Source organism: Hevea brasiliensis, chromosome 1, assembly GCF_030052815.1.
Source record: "Hevea brasiliensis isolate MT/VB/25A 57/8 chromosome 1, ASM3005281v1, whole genome shotgun sequence".
NCBI classification, from domain to species: domain Eukaryota; kingdom Viridiplantae; phylum Streptophyta; class Magnoliopsida; order Malpighiales; family Euphorbiaceae; genus Hevea; species Hevea brasiliensis.
In genome coordinates, this window is record NC_079493.1 from 40,536,451 (window position 1) to 40,551,015 (window position 14,565).

The following is a 14,565-nucleotide window of genomic DNA, read 5'->3' on the forward strand; positions in this document are numbered from 1 at the left end:
GGTGAAACACTTTTGAGCATGGTGGTTCATCCAGTAATAAAGGAAAGTTCCAAGCTACCTTCTATCGTCAGAGGTCAAAGAGTTTTAGACCTCCACCACATGGATAGTTTAGTTAACCTATCTACTCTCATGCTAGTTCTTCTGTTGCTAACCAGAGTAGACCCTTATATATCTCCAGATGCAATATTTGTGAAAGACTTCATAGAGGGGTTTGCAGGAGTGTTACTGGGGGATGTTACTCATGTGGTTAGATGGGCCATTTTGCTAGAGAGCTTAAATTTCAGACCTACTATGGCCGCAGTTTAGACAGAAGGGTCCACAAGGAGACCATAGACTCTTACCACTCATGGACTAAGGAGGAGTAGAGGGGGTAGTTCACAGGCATCCCCATCAGTCACCATTAATTAGCTAGGAGGTTCTGGTACACCGGCGAGGGTTTATGTTATCCATCAGAGGGATGAGGCTAATGCGTTGGATGTGGTTGTCAGTATATTTTTTCTCTTTAACTCAAATGCATTTGTACTATTTGATCCTGGATTCACACACTCATATGTTAGTGCTGCATTGTCTTATCATGCTAATGTGGAGCCAGTTCGCATGAGTTATGATGTGCTTATCTCTAGTCCTATAGGGCAAGAGGTTATGGTTAATAAAATATTTTGAGACTATCCTCTAGTTATCTAAGGGGTAGAGTTTCCCATTGATTTGATTGAAATGCCATTCCAAGATTTTGATGTGATCATTAGAATGGACTAGCTGCATAGGCATCATGCGGTAATAGATTGTAGATTGAAGCAAGCGACCTTCAAAACCCTAGAATGTGTTCATGTTATGGTTCAAGGTCAGAGGCATAGTATGCCATCTAATGTAATCTCCGTAGCTAAAATTAGACGGATGATGAGGAGTGAATGTATGGCTTACTTGGCTTATGTAGTTGGTACACGGGTGGAGTGTCTTAGCATTAAGGACATTCCCACTATGTGTGATTTTGAGGATGTTTTGCCAAAAGACTTGCCTAGGCTACCACCGGAGTGGGAAGGAGAATTAGGGATAGAAGTTCTACCCGGGATAAATCTCATTTTTGTGATACCATATTGAATGGCACCAACAGAACTAAAGGAGTTAAAGGTGCAATTACAAGAGCTACTTGATAAAGGCTGTATTAGGCCTAGCTCTTCACCTTAGGGAGCACCCATTCTTTTTGTTAAAAAGAAAGATGGTAGTCTCAGATTATTCATTGACTATGGACATATAACATCCTAAATCCTACTTTCCCGACAACTAATGTCTGCTCTGGAAAGTCAGAATGTCTGGAACTACACTGTAATGACAGCGAGGAAGTATAAAATAATGAAAAATGTGATAAGAAAAATTAAGGAAAAATAAAAGAGATAAAATGTGACTAAGTTAAATGAGCCGAACCCGTAGCGATGGGTGACCGCACTGAGAAGTTACGGCGATGACCGTTGACTAGCCCTGGACTGCGGGGAACCTGGGAAAATATTTTCGAGACAAAATTAAAGGTCTACTGAGGTATAATTGACATTGAAAATGTTAAAGAAAAATTAGTAAGTCAGTACAAATAAAAACAAAAATTTAAGAAAATCGGAGGGACAAGGATTAAATCGGTGTTACCGAAAAAGTTTGAAATTGACTCGAAGAGGGGCATTTTGGTCATTTAACACCTGGAGTTGACTTTTGACCTAAATGTCCATGAAAAATAAGTGGTATTATATTTTGAAAATTTAATGAAAAATGAAATTCAAAACAACATGTAATTTAAGGGAATTGGAGGGCATAATTGCAATTAAAGGAAATCTTAAATTAATCAAATTTTTAATTGTGATTAGTGGGGCATTAGTGGAGTATCTAAGGACTACTAGGACATATTTTTCCACTAAAATATTCATCTTCTTCATTCTTTTTCTTTGGTGAATGTGATTTTCCTCTAAGCTTCCTCCATGGCCATTCATGCATAAGCTCAAATCTACCATGATTCAAGCCATATTTCTTCAAACTCCCTTCATTAAAAGTGGTCCTCACACCATAGGCAGTATGTGGGCAGCAAAAAAAAGAGGAAATTCCATGGATTTGTGAAGCTTAACTTGAGGTTAGTGCTTAATCTCCCTATTTTCTTTCATTAGATCTTGTTTTGAGCTTTGGGTGAGTTAAATTACGGAAGAAATTTGAGGTTTGATGAATTATTGGTGATGGAGCATTTTGGCAGCCATGAAACCTCACTATGAACATCTTGCCCTTGCATGTAAATGGTTGTTTGGATGTTGATTTAAATGTTTAAATGTATTGAAGTTGAATTCCATGTGTAAAGTTTGATTTGTAAGCTTGAAAAGTGAAAATGGAAGTTGATGGGTATGTGTAAACTTGTGGCAGCCTCATGAAGAAGATTGAAGTGTTTAAGTTCATGAAATATTGTTGAATTATGGTGCTTATGGTGGTAGCATGTGTATGTGTATAATTGTTTGGATTTAGACATGTAAATGAGGTATGTTCATGTGGTTAAATTATTGTAATTGGACTTTGAAAATTCTGAGTTATAATGTGTATATTGAGAATGGTTACAAGCTGCCCAAAATGACCAAAATGTGATGTAATGTGTGCTAATGGTATGGTACCAAATCAGAATTGGCATGAAAAGTTAACTTGGTAAGTATAGAATGTGTAATTGGTAAGTGATGAACAATGTATAATAGGGCAGTGTACATTTTAGGTTAGAACCTTAAGTGTGTGACTCCAATTGGAGGTGAAACTAGACACAAAATGTGCCAACTTTCATGAAGGAAGCTTACCTAAATTCTATCTAGAAGGTGACTTGAAAATGACCAAATCTAAATTAGTGATTTGAAAGCCTAAAAATTGACAATTTGGGCAGTAGTTAGTTTTTTGGCCATAACTCACTCAAAACAGGTCCAAATGACCTGAAATTTTTACCATGAATAGTTTAGACATAGATCTACAATTCTTATGAAGACACCAAAGCTCAGAAATGGCTAGAACCAAGTCAAATAGCTTGCACAAGTTCAGGTACTAAAACTAGCCAAACCAAAAGTGACCTAAAAATGACCTAAAGTTACCATTTTGATGCATTCTGTCCAGCATTGGTAAATTGGCCATATCTTGGTCTACACAACTCAGAATGACCTGAATTTTGCCCCGTGTGCAATAAGACATAGACCTACAAGTTGGTAGTTTGGAACAAAACCCGAAAACTGAGGGAACTAGGTTGTCCGGCTAGGTCAAAATAGTACACCAAAATCCGGTAAATTGCAATAAAATGCAATACACTTGGAAATGAAATTGGTAACATATACCAACACTAAAGGGCTATAAAATGTGATATATTGGTAACATTAGAATTGACTCACTTAGAGTGCATCAAGGGTCAACATTATAAGTTGACTAATGAAATGAATTGAAGGGAATAGTACCAAGAAAATTTAGATATTGGATTTTATGGTTGGAAACAAATTCATTGAGTACTGAAACACTTTAAATTGTGTGTTTCAGTTGATAAGGATATTGAGAAGCATAAAGAACATTGAGTCAAGGCCTAGGAGCGACTCAAATCAGGCTTGTGCACAACTAGTTTTTAACTGATTTTGTTCTTAATATTTCATATGATTAAATGACATATTTTTCTTATGTATTATGTTTAACAAGCATTGAATTTAATTCAATGATTATTGAACTTGTTATAGTATGTATGAATTTAGCTTTGTGAAATGGTATTTCAACAAGTATTAAGCATTGTTGTGGATTAAATAAATTATGTTTTGGAAAATTGTGATAGAATATGTTTTGAATTGTGATGGGCAATTTGTATGGAAAAATGCAAAGTTATGATTTGAATTGTGATGAGCATAAAAATTATTGGATATTGGAATTGACTTTGAATCGAATTGTATTGTGATTTATGCTTACTAAAAGGATTGTGATATTATTTTATATCTCACTATAGATGTTTGACTAGGTTATTACCCGTCCCTCTCATTTGTTGAGAAGACAATGGAGTTAGTTGTGTTTTGATTACCATGGTACATGCAAAGGCTTAGATTCTCCTCTTATTAGAGGTTAGATATAAGTTTTTTATGCTATGGCCCTTTCAGAAGATTCATTATTGTGATGTATACTGTGCACGATGATTTGACCTCCCCGACCATAGGGAGTTAGAATCCAATTCGACCTCCCTGACCATAGGGAGTTAGAATCACCCCGAAGATGGCCCTTTCGGATTAGTCATGCTTAGTTAGTGAGATAAAGAATGATTTTTGAGATAAAGAATGGCTTTTAAGATAAAGAATGGCTTTTGAGATAAAGAATGGCTTTTGAGATAAAGAATGGTTTCTGAGATAAAGAATAGTTTTCGAGATAAAGAATGGTTTTTGAATAGTAAAGAATTGTGATTTCAATTATGATTTATGTATAATTGATTTTGTTGGAATTAATCTTTATTTCCAATAAATTGTTGAAATTACCTCAAATGGTTAGTTATGATTTGATAAATTGAATTTCATGATCAAAGTCATTTTATACAAATGATTTATATTATTAGCAATGAATATTTTGAGTTTTGGAATTTGATGAATATTCAGATTTCCAAAATATTTGCTGTAAATTTGTATATTGTACTATGTTTTAAATTATAGTTGTGCACGACTGAGTTCACCACTCAACGATAGCTTTGTATGTTGTCGTAGGTGAAAAGAGCATAGAAAAGTTGAGTAAGCTTCTTTGAAGACACATTCAGATCAGCTCCAGGTTTATCATAGGTATACCCATGTACACAGGTTTTGATGTATGCATATAATAATATGTATGTAAATTATTTGAGCAGTTGTATAAAAACTCTTATAAAATATTTTGGTATGTGATTAAATGTAAATTATTATGATATAAATATTGAGTCTTGCAATTAATGAAATGTTCTTTATGATGAGATTGGTTTGAAAATTAATTGATTTGATTATTGAGATTTGAATTGTGAGTTGAAATGAAGTTATTGGAGTTGTATTTGAGAAAACATATTGGGAGTGTTTTCGTTTTCAGGTTTGAAGAACTGTTTTCTCAAAACACAGCTGGCATTTTGCTGAAATTTTGAAAAAAATTTTATAACACCAAATTTTAATCGATGATTTAAATTTCACAAAAATTGTTTTAAAATCCCTTATAGTATATCTAATGGGTTATCGATAGGCGAAGTATGGTAATTCATTAGGTGTACTATGGGATCATGTTACATCTTACGGGGAAGTAGGGTGTGACATGTTTTATGGTATCAGAGCAATGGTTTTAAAGTAAATTTTGAACTGTGAATTTGAAATCTTTTTATCAGTAACTACAACTGCTCAAATGTTTGATACATATAGTACATTTACATCATAAATATGAACTAATGGAGAGGAATCTCCTTGTGTTGGTTGTACAGGAATAGAAAATCCTGTGAAAAGATATGAAAGAGAAGAATGAGACAATAGAACAGTCTGTGATGGCAGAAGTATAAGTTGAGGCCCTAGCCCCACAAAGTGTCGAAGGCCCGACTGTACCAGTTTTACTGGAACAAATTACTGCACAAATGGCCTAGCAAATGGCCACTTTCTTTTAACAAATGGCTGATACTCTGTCAACTCAAGCTCAAGCACAAACCCAACCCCCACAAAGGCAGTGTGAAATGGAGAAGAGGGAGAAACATATGGGTCAGAGCTCGAGCAGTAATTTGGGGAAGAGAAAAGAATTTGAGGAACCCCGAGCTCAGGGATACGACAGAGGCGGATCATCAGGGCAGAGAACATCAAGATCTAGTCATCGAACAACCAGAAGTTCCTATTCTGCCCGTTTTTGCCATGTTTGTGATAAGCTACATGGAGGTATTTATCGTAAGGCCTCTGGAGCCTGCTACAATTATGGAAAACTTGGACACTTTATTAAAGATTGTACTAGAGCACCTCGATCTACTCTCCAAAGTTCACAGACAGTCAGTATGTCACACCCTACCTCTCCGTAAGGCATAACATGATCCCGTAGTATACCTAATGAATTACCAACTTCGTCTACTGATAACCCATTAAATACATTACAAGGGATTTTAAACCTCTTCTTACTTCTTTTTACAGTGGTGAGCACTATTTGCAGGTGTTAAAAATTTTTTTTGAACTAGAGTGATACAGCTAACACATTTGAATTATTAGTAATTTCTGTAAAAATTTTGGCAGAGTGCCATTTGTATTTTGAATAAAACAGTTCTTCAAAAACCTGTAAAAAAGCACTTCAATTATTTTGTTTAATCGCCAAACTCTAATATTCAATCAACACAATATGTTTCTCAACATTTCCCAACTCAAATCCACAATAATTTTTTCAGTGTTTTCAAAAGCTAAGATAAAATAATATATCACAATATTTACAAACCAAAATAATTTACAAATTTAGTTTATAACTTTAATGTACAATTTTAATTTATAACTGCTCAAAACCAAGAACAATATATACATACAGTGAACATACATTACAATACAAAATGCAAAATATGGTATACTCAATATACCCGATGAACTCTCATTGTAGTACTAGCAGCCTAGTCTGCTGGCCTATCAGTCTGTCTACCTGCGACAGCAATGAAAAGCTATCGCTGAGCCAATGTCTCAGTGGTGCGCAACATTAACACAATGCAACTTTAAATCACAAATCATAAGTCATATAAATAGTGGATACTTAAAATCATAGTTAAATTCAAAGATAATGAATGTCATAAAGAATTTAAACTCCATTTCACAATATCACAATAAATATCAAAAAATCACACACAGCTTAATCATGTTCCAAAGTTCAATTCGTCCCAAAAGCCGATGGCTAGTGAGGAATTCAATTCATCCCCAAAGCCGATGGCTAATGAGGAATAACATAGCTAGCAAGCAATAATATGAGTACTCATTCTATTCATCCTCAACAGGCACACACCTCAACACTTCAGCCAGAGAGGGAATTCAATTCATCCCACTAGAAAAGCTAGCGAGGAATTCAATCAATATACATGATAGCTGTGGTTTCAAACCATTTACAATGCTTTTCAATCAATAATTATCCATCAAATATCATTCAAACAATTTCTCACAATTTAAAACAATAATATACAAATAGTCATAATTTATTTCAATTGAAAAATTGAAAAGAAATAACTGTTGTGCACAAACCTCTGATAACTGTCTCTTGGCCCTGACTCAGTGTTTCCTTCTCTTTTCCTGAATCTTTGCTAACTGAAACATACAATTTGAAGTGTTTCAGTACTCATTTAAACTGTCTCTAAGAATAAAACTTAATACTTAATTTATTGAATTCTATTATTTCCTTAGTCAACCTAAGATGTTGACCCTCAATGCACTTTAGGTGAATTAGGTTTTAATGTTACTAATATGTCACATTTGTAGCCTTTTAGTATTGGTATATGTTACCAAATTCATTTCCAAGTATGTTGCATTTTATTGCAATTTGTCAGATTTCGGTATACTAATTTGACCTAGCCGGATGACCTAGTTCCCTAGGTTTTCGGGTTTCGATCAAAACTACAAACTTGTAAGTCTATGTCTTATTGCACGCGGAGAAAAATTTCAGGTCATTCTAAGTTATGTAGACCAAGTTATGGTTAATCTACCAATGCTAGACAGAATGTACCAAAATGGTAGCTTTAGGTCATTTTTAGGTCACTTTTGGTTCAGCCAGTTTTTGAACCTGAACTTGTGCAAGCTATTTGGATTGGTTCTGGCCATTTTTGGGCTTTGGTGTCTTTATAATAATTGTAGATATATGTCTCAAATATTCATGGTAAAAATTTTAGGTCAATTTGACCTGTTTTGAGTGAGTTATGGCCAAAACACTAACTGCTGCCCAAATGATCAATTTTCAGGTTTTCAAAGCACTAATCCGGATTTGGTCATTTTTCAAGTCACCTTCCAAGTAGAATTTTGATAAGCTTCCTTCATGAAAGTTGGCACATTTTGTGCTTAGTTTCACCTCCAATTGGTCTCATACCAATTGGAGCCACACACTTAAGGTTCTAAGCCAAAACACACACTGCCCTGCAACATACTCTTCATCACATACCAAAGGACACATTCAACACTTACCAAGTCACTTCCTTCATGCCAATCTGGTTTGTACCATAACATTAACACATTTAGCAACTCATTTTTGGTCATTTTGGCAGCTTATAACCATTCTCAATATGCACATTATAGTATAGAATTTTCTAAGTCCAATTACAAATAATTTTACCACATGACATAGCTCATTTACATGTCCATATTCAAACCTTTATACATATACACATGCTGCCATAACAAGCACTATAATTCAACAATATAATTCCATAAACCAAAACATGAAACAACACATTTTGATCTACACTTCAAAGTTGCCGATTTGTACATCTCTTTCAATTAGTTTTCGAGCTTCCAAAATCATACCTTACACATGGAATTCAAGTACCATACAATCAAACCTATAAATCATCATTCAAACCACTATTTACATGCAAGTATAAACTGTTCTTATAGAAGTTCCATGGCTGCCAAAATGTGCCTCTCCATTAACTCATCAAATTTTAAAAATTCTTCCACAAATCAACTACCCATAACATCCATTCAAGGTTTAATGAAACAAGAATAAGAAATACATACTTGCCTCTTTTGAAATTCTTCAAAACCTCTCCAAAACTTGATTTTCTTGCTGCCTATCTACTACCCAAGTTGTGTAGAACAACTTTAGTGAAGGATAATGGAAGAAAATTGGCTTGGATCATAGAAGAATGAAGCTTGCATGGAGCTTGGAAGCTTCGGCCATGGAGGATTCTTTTCTTCTTGGTTTCGGCTGGTTTTGGCAAGGTGAGGAAGATGAGTAATCTGCTATCATGTGATGTTTAATGGTCCACTTAATGAAGTGAGTGGAGCACTAAGTAAAGATTTAATATTTGTTTTATTCTAAAATTTCCAAATTCCACATTTAACTCTTATCATTTGCTATTTAAACTATGTACCACCAATTTAATTTTCATGACATTTTCCAAGTATAACATCATTTATTTTTAATGGACATTTAGGTCAAAAGACAACTCGGGTGTCAGATGACCATAATGCCCCTATTCGAGTTGCATTCCTGATTTTTCAGTAACACCGAGTTTTGTCGTTTTCTCAATTTCCCATTTTTCTTTATACTAATTATTTAATTTTTCTTTGATATTTTTAATGATATTTATACTTCAATAGACGTTTATTTAAGTCCTAAAAATATTTTCTAGGGTTCTTCATGGTCCAGGACTAGTTAACGGTCCACGCCGCAACTTCCCAATGCGGTCACCCATCACTAGGGTTCTTGGCTCGTTTAACTTGGTTACATTTCATTGCTATTATTTTTTCTTTATTTTTCTTGTATTTTCTTTTCTTGTATTTCATCATTTTATGTCTCCTCACCCATAACTAAGTGTAGTTCTAGGCATCCTAGCTATCCGGAACACTGGTCACAGGAACAGTAGAACACACTGCCGAACATAGGGGTGTTACGCAGTAAAGGTCGAGATAGAAATAGAGTTAGTACTCCTCACAACCATAACACAGTGAATCAACCCAAACATAGTAGTGCATCAGTTAGAGCATCTACTATGCGCCAAGGGGAAAGAACAGAAACTTTGGATGTCGCTGCTGGTAAGTTCTTAATTTTTGAAAGAAACAATTAATTATTTTTGTTTGATCCCAGCACTACTTAGTTGTATGTATGTTCTGTTGTTATTCCTTTACATGGGAATAAATTTTGATGCAGTAGTGATTAGTTCTTTAAGATAAGGAATATGATAATAAGTGAAATTAGTTCTAGAAGAGTTTATCAGCGAAAAGTATTTTCTAACACACCATAAATTATAAAGCTAATTGGCGAGCCTATTTAATGTAAGGCAAGAGGACCTAAAAGTAAGTTATAGTAATAGAATTGCTCTAGATGAGGGCAAAGATGTTACTATTAATAATTGTCAAGGGATATTGTAATCAGAATAGGTTTAGGATATTAGTGGATTCGAGAAAGATAAGATGTTAGAAAACCTAGTCCATGAGGTTATAACGTAGTGACTATGTAATGTTCTCGATGTTTGTATTGTAAGCTGCAAATTACAGTACCAACACGGGATTATTGTGTAGAGCTACGTGCTTCCTCATGGTACAATAAAATAAGAATATTTGTAAGTAATCTATAAATTGATACAGTTAAGCCCGAATAGAGTGCTATTACGGGAAATAAATGTGAAAATTTTTGTCAGAAATTTAAAACTTCAGAACTAGCCTATCGAAAGACTACACTTGTAAGGTGGATAGAGTCAGTGACTCAGTTACATTAATGTGAACTACCTGTACCACAGTAATTGCTATAAGCTTAGAGATATCAGTATGACTTATCATCCTCAGACGAATTGACAGTCGAAACAAGTAATTCAGGCAAATTCTGAAACTCATTGAGTTCTTGTAAGCAATGAAATGAAATGATAATAGTAACCTGTAATATGTGATAAGCCCTCGAGAATATACTGAGAACTTGTGTAATTGAATCTGAGGGGAGATGGGACAGATACCTCCCACTAACAGAATTTTTAGACAATAATAAGTGTCAAGTTAGCATACAAATGGTACCCCATGAAACATTGTAAGGAAAAAAGTGTAGAACACCAGTACGATGAATTGAGTTGGTAAAAGAGACTAAAGGACTAGTAAAGAATCCTAGTATGGGAGATCAAGAAACTAATGAATAATAGAAGTTCATGAGTAGGAATACTATAGGCAGAGGAAAACAATGATGGGAAAGTGAATAAAAATTATGAGATAACGATAAGCTCAGTTGTTTGAATCCGATGAATTTCGAGGATGAAATTCCTTTTTAGAGGGGAAGAGTTATAACATCCTAAATTTTATAGTCTGTACGTTTTACTGTCCCGACAGTTAATGTCTGCCCCGGAAAGTCGGAATGTTTGGAACTACACTGTAATGATAGTGAGGAAGTATAAAATAATGAAAAATGTGATAAGAAAAATTAAAGAAAAATAAAAGAGATAAAATGTGACTAAGTTAAACGAGCCGAACCCGTAGCGATGGGTGACCGCACTGGGAAGTTACGGCGATGACCGTTGACTAGCCCTGGACTGCGGGGAACCCGGGAAAATATTTTTGAAACATAATTAAAGGTCTAGTGAGGTATAATTGACATTGGAAATATCAAAGAAAAATTAGTAAGTCAGTATAAATAAAAACGAAAATTTAAGAAAATCGGCGGGACAAGGATTAAATCAGTGTTACCGAAAAAGTCTGAATTTGACCTGAAGAGGGGCATTTTGGTCATTTGACAGCTAGAGTTGACTTTTGACCTAAATGTCCATGAAAAATAAGTAGTATTATATTTTGAAAATTTAATGAAAAATGAAATTCAAAATAACATGTAATTTAAAGGAATTGGAGGGCATAATTGTAATTAAAGGAAATCTTAAATTAATCAAATTTTTAATTGTGATTAGTGGGGCATTAGTGGAGTATATAAGGACCACTAGGACAGATTTTTCCACTAAAATATTCATCTTCTTCTTCATTCTTTTTCTTTGCCGAATGTGATTTTCCTCCAAGCTTCCTCCATGGCCATTCATGCATAAGCTCAAATCTACCATGATTCAAGCCATATTTCTTCAAACTCCCTTCATTAAAAGTGGTCCTCACACCATGGGCAGTATGTGGGCAGGAAAAAAAAGAGGAAATTCCATAGATTTGTGAAGCTCAACTTGAGGTTAGTGCTTAATCTCCCCATTTTCTTTCCTTAGATCTTATTTTGAGCTTTGGGTGAGTTGAATTATGGAAGAAATTTGAGGTTTGATAAATTATTGGAGATGGAGCATTTTGGCAGCCATGAAACCTCACCACGAACAGCTTACCCTTGCATGTAAATGGTTGTTTGGATGTTGATTTAAATGTTTAATTGTATTGAAGTTGAATTCCATGTGTAAAGTTTGATTTGTAAGCTTGAAAAGTGAAAATGAAAGTTGATGGGTATGTGTAAACTTGTGGTAGCCTCATGAAGAAGATTGAAGTGTTTAAGTTCATGAAATATTGTTGAATTATGGTGCTTATGGTGGCAGCATGTGTATGTGTATAATTGTTTGGATTTAGACATGTAAATGAGGTATGTTCATATGGTTAAATTGTTATAATTGGACTTTGAAATTCTGAGTTATAATGTGTATATTGAGAATGGTTACAAGCTGCCCAAAATGACCAAAATGTGATGTAATGTGTGCTAATGGTATGGTACCAAATCAGAATTGGCATGAAAGGTTAACTTGGTAAGTATAGAATGTGTAATTGGTAAGTGATGAACATAATAGGGCAGTGTATATTTTAGCTTAGAACCTTAAGTGTGTGACTCCAATTAGTATGAGACTAGGCACAAAATGTGCCAAATTTCATGAAGGAAGCTTACCTAAGTTCTATCTAGAAGGTGACTTGAAAAATGACCAAATCCGGATTAGTGACTTGAAAGCCTGAAAATTGACCATTTGGGCAGCGGTTAGTGTTTTGGCCATAACTCATTCAAAATAGGTCCAAATGACATGAAATTTTTACCATGAATAGTTTAGACATAGATCTACAATTCTTATGAAGACACCAAAGCCCAAAAATGGCCAGAACTAAGCCAAATAGCTTGTACAAGTTCAAGTACCAAAACTGGCCGAACCAAAAGTGAGCTAAAAATGACTTAAAGTTACCATTTTGATGCATTCTGTCCAGCATTGGTAAATTGACCATATCTTGGTCTACACAACTAAGAATGACCTGAAATTTTGCCTCGCGTGCAATAAGACATAGACCTACAAGTTTGTAGTTTGGACCAAAACCCAAAAATCGAGGGAACTAGGTCGTCCTGCTAGGTCAAAATAGTAAACCGAAATCCGGTAAATTGCAATAAAATGCAATACACTTGGAAATGAAATTGGTAACATATACCAACACTAAAGGGCTATAAAATGTGACATATTGGTAATATTAGAATTGACTAATGAAATGAATCGAAGGGAATAGTACCAAGAAAATTTAGATATTAGATTTTATGGTTGGAAACAAATTCATTGAGTACTGAAACACTTTAAATTGTATGTTTCAGTTGATAAGGATGTTGAGAAGCATAAAGAACATTGAGTCAAGGCCTAGGAGCGACTCAAATCAGGTTTGTGCATAACTAGTTTTTAACTGATTTTATTCTGAATATTTCATATGATTAAATGACTTATTTTTCTTATGTATTATGTTTAACAAGTATTGGATTTAATTCAATGATTATTGAACTTGTTATAGTATGTATGAATTTAGTTTTGTGAAATGGTATTTCAACAAGTATTAAGCATTATTGTGGATTAAATAAATTATGTTTTGGAAAATTTTGATAGAATATGTTTTGAATTGTGATGGGCAATTTGCATGGAAAAATGCAAATTTATGATTTGAATTGTGTTGAGCATAAAAATTATTGAATATTGAAATTGACTTTGAATCGAATTGTATTGTGATTTATGCTCACTAAAAGGATTGTGATATTGTTTTATATCTCACTATAGATGCTTGACTAGGTTATTACCCATCTCTCTCATTTATTGAGAAGACAATGGAGTTAGTTGTGTTTTGATTACCATGGTACGTGCACAGGCTTAGATTCTCCTCTTATTAGAGGTAAGATCTAAGTTTTTTATGTTATGGCCCTTTCGAAAGATTCATTATTGTGATGTGTACTATGCACGATGAGTCGACCTCCCCGACCATAGGGAGTTAGAATCCGATTTGACCTCCCCCACTATAGGGAGTTAGAATCACCCTGAAGATGGCCCTTTCGGATTAGTCTTGCATAGTTAATGAGATATAGAATGGTTTTTGAGATAAAAAATGGCTTTTGAGATAAAGAATGATTTTTGAGATAAAGAATGGCTTTTGAGATAAATAATGATTTTTGAGATAAAGAACGGTTTTCGAGATAAAGAATGGTCTTTGAATAGTAAAGAATTGTGATTTCAATTATGATTTATGTATAATTGATTTTTTTGGAATTAATCTTTATTTCCAATAAATTGTTGAAATTACCTTAAATGGTTAGTTATCATTTGATAAATTGAATTTCATGATCAAAGTCATTTTATACAAATGATTTATATTATTGGCAATGAATATTTTGAGCTTTAGAATTTGATGAGTATTCAGATTTCCAAATTATTTGCTGTAAATTTTGTCAATGTATATTGTACTATGTTTTAAATTATAGTTGTGCACCACTGAGTTCACCACTCAGCGATAGCTTTGTATGCTGTCACAAGTGAAAAGAGCATAGAACAGTTGAGTAAGCTTCTTTGAAGACACATTCAGATCAGCTCCAGGTTTATCATAGGTATACCCATGTACATAGGTTTTGATGTATGCATGTAATAATATGTGTGTAAATTATTTGAGCAGTTGTATAAAAACTCTTGTAAAATATTTTGGTATGTGATTAAAT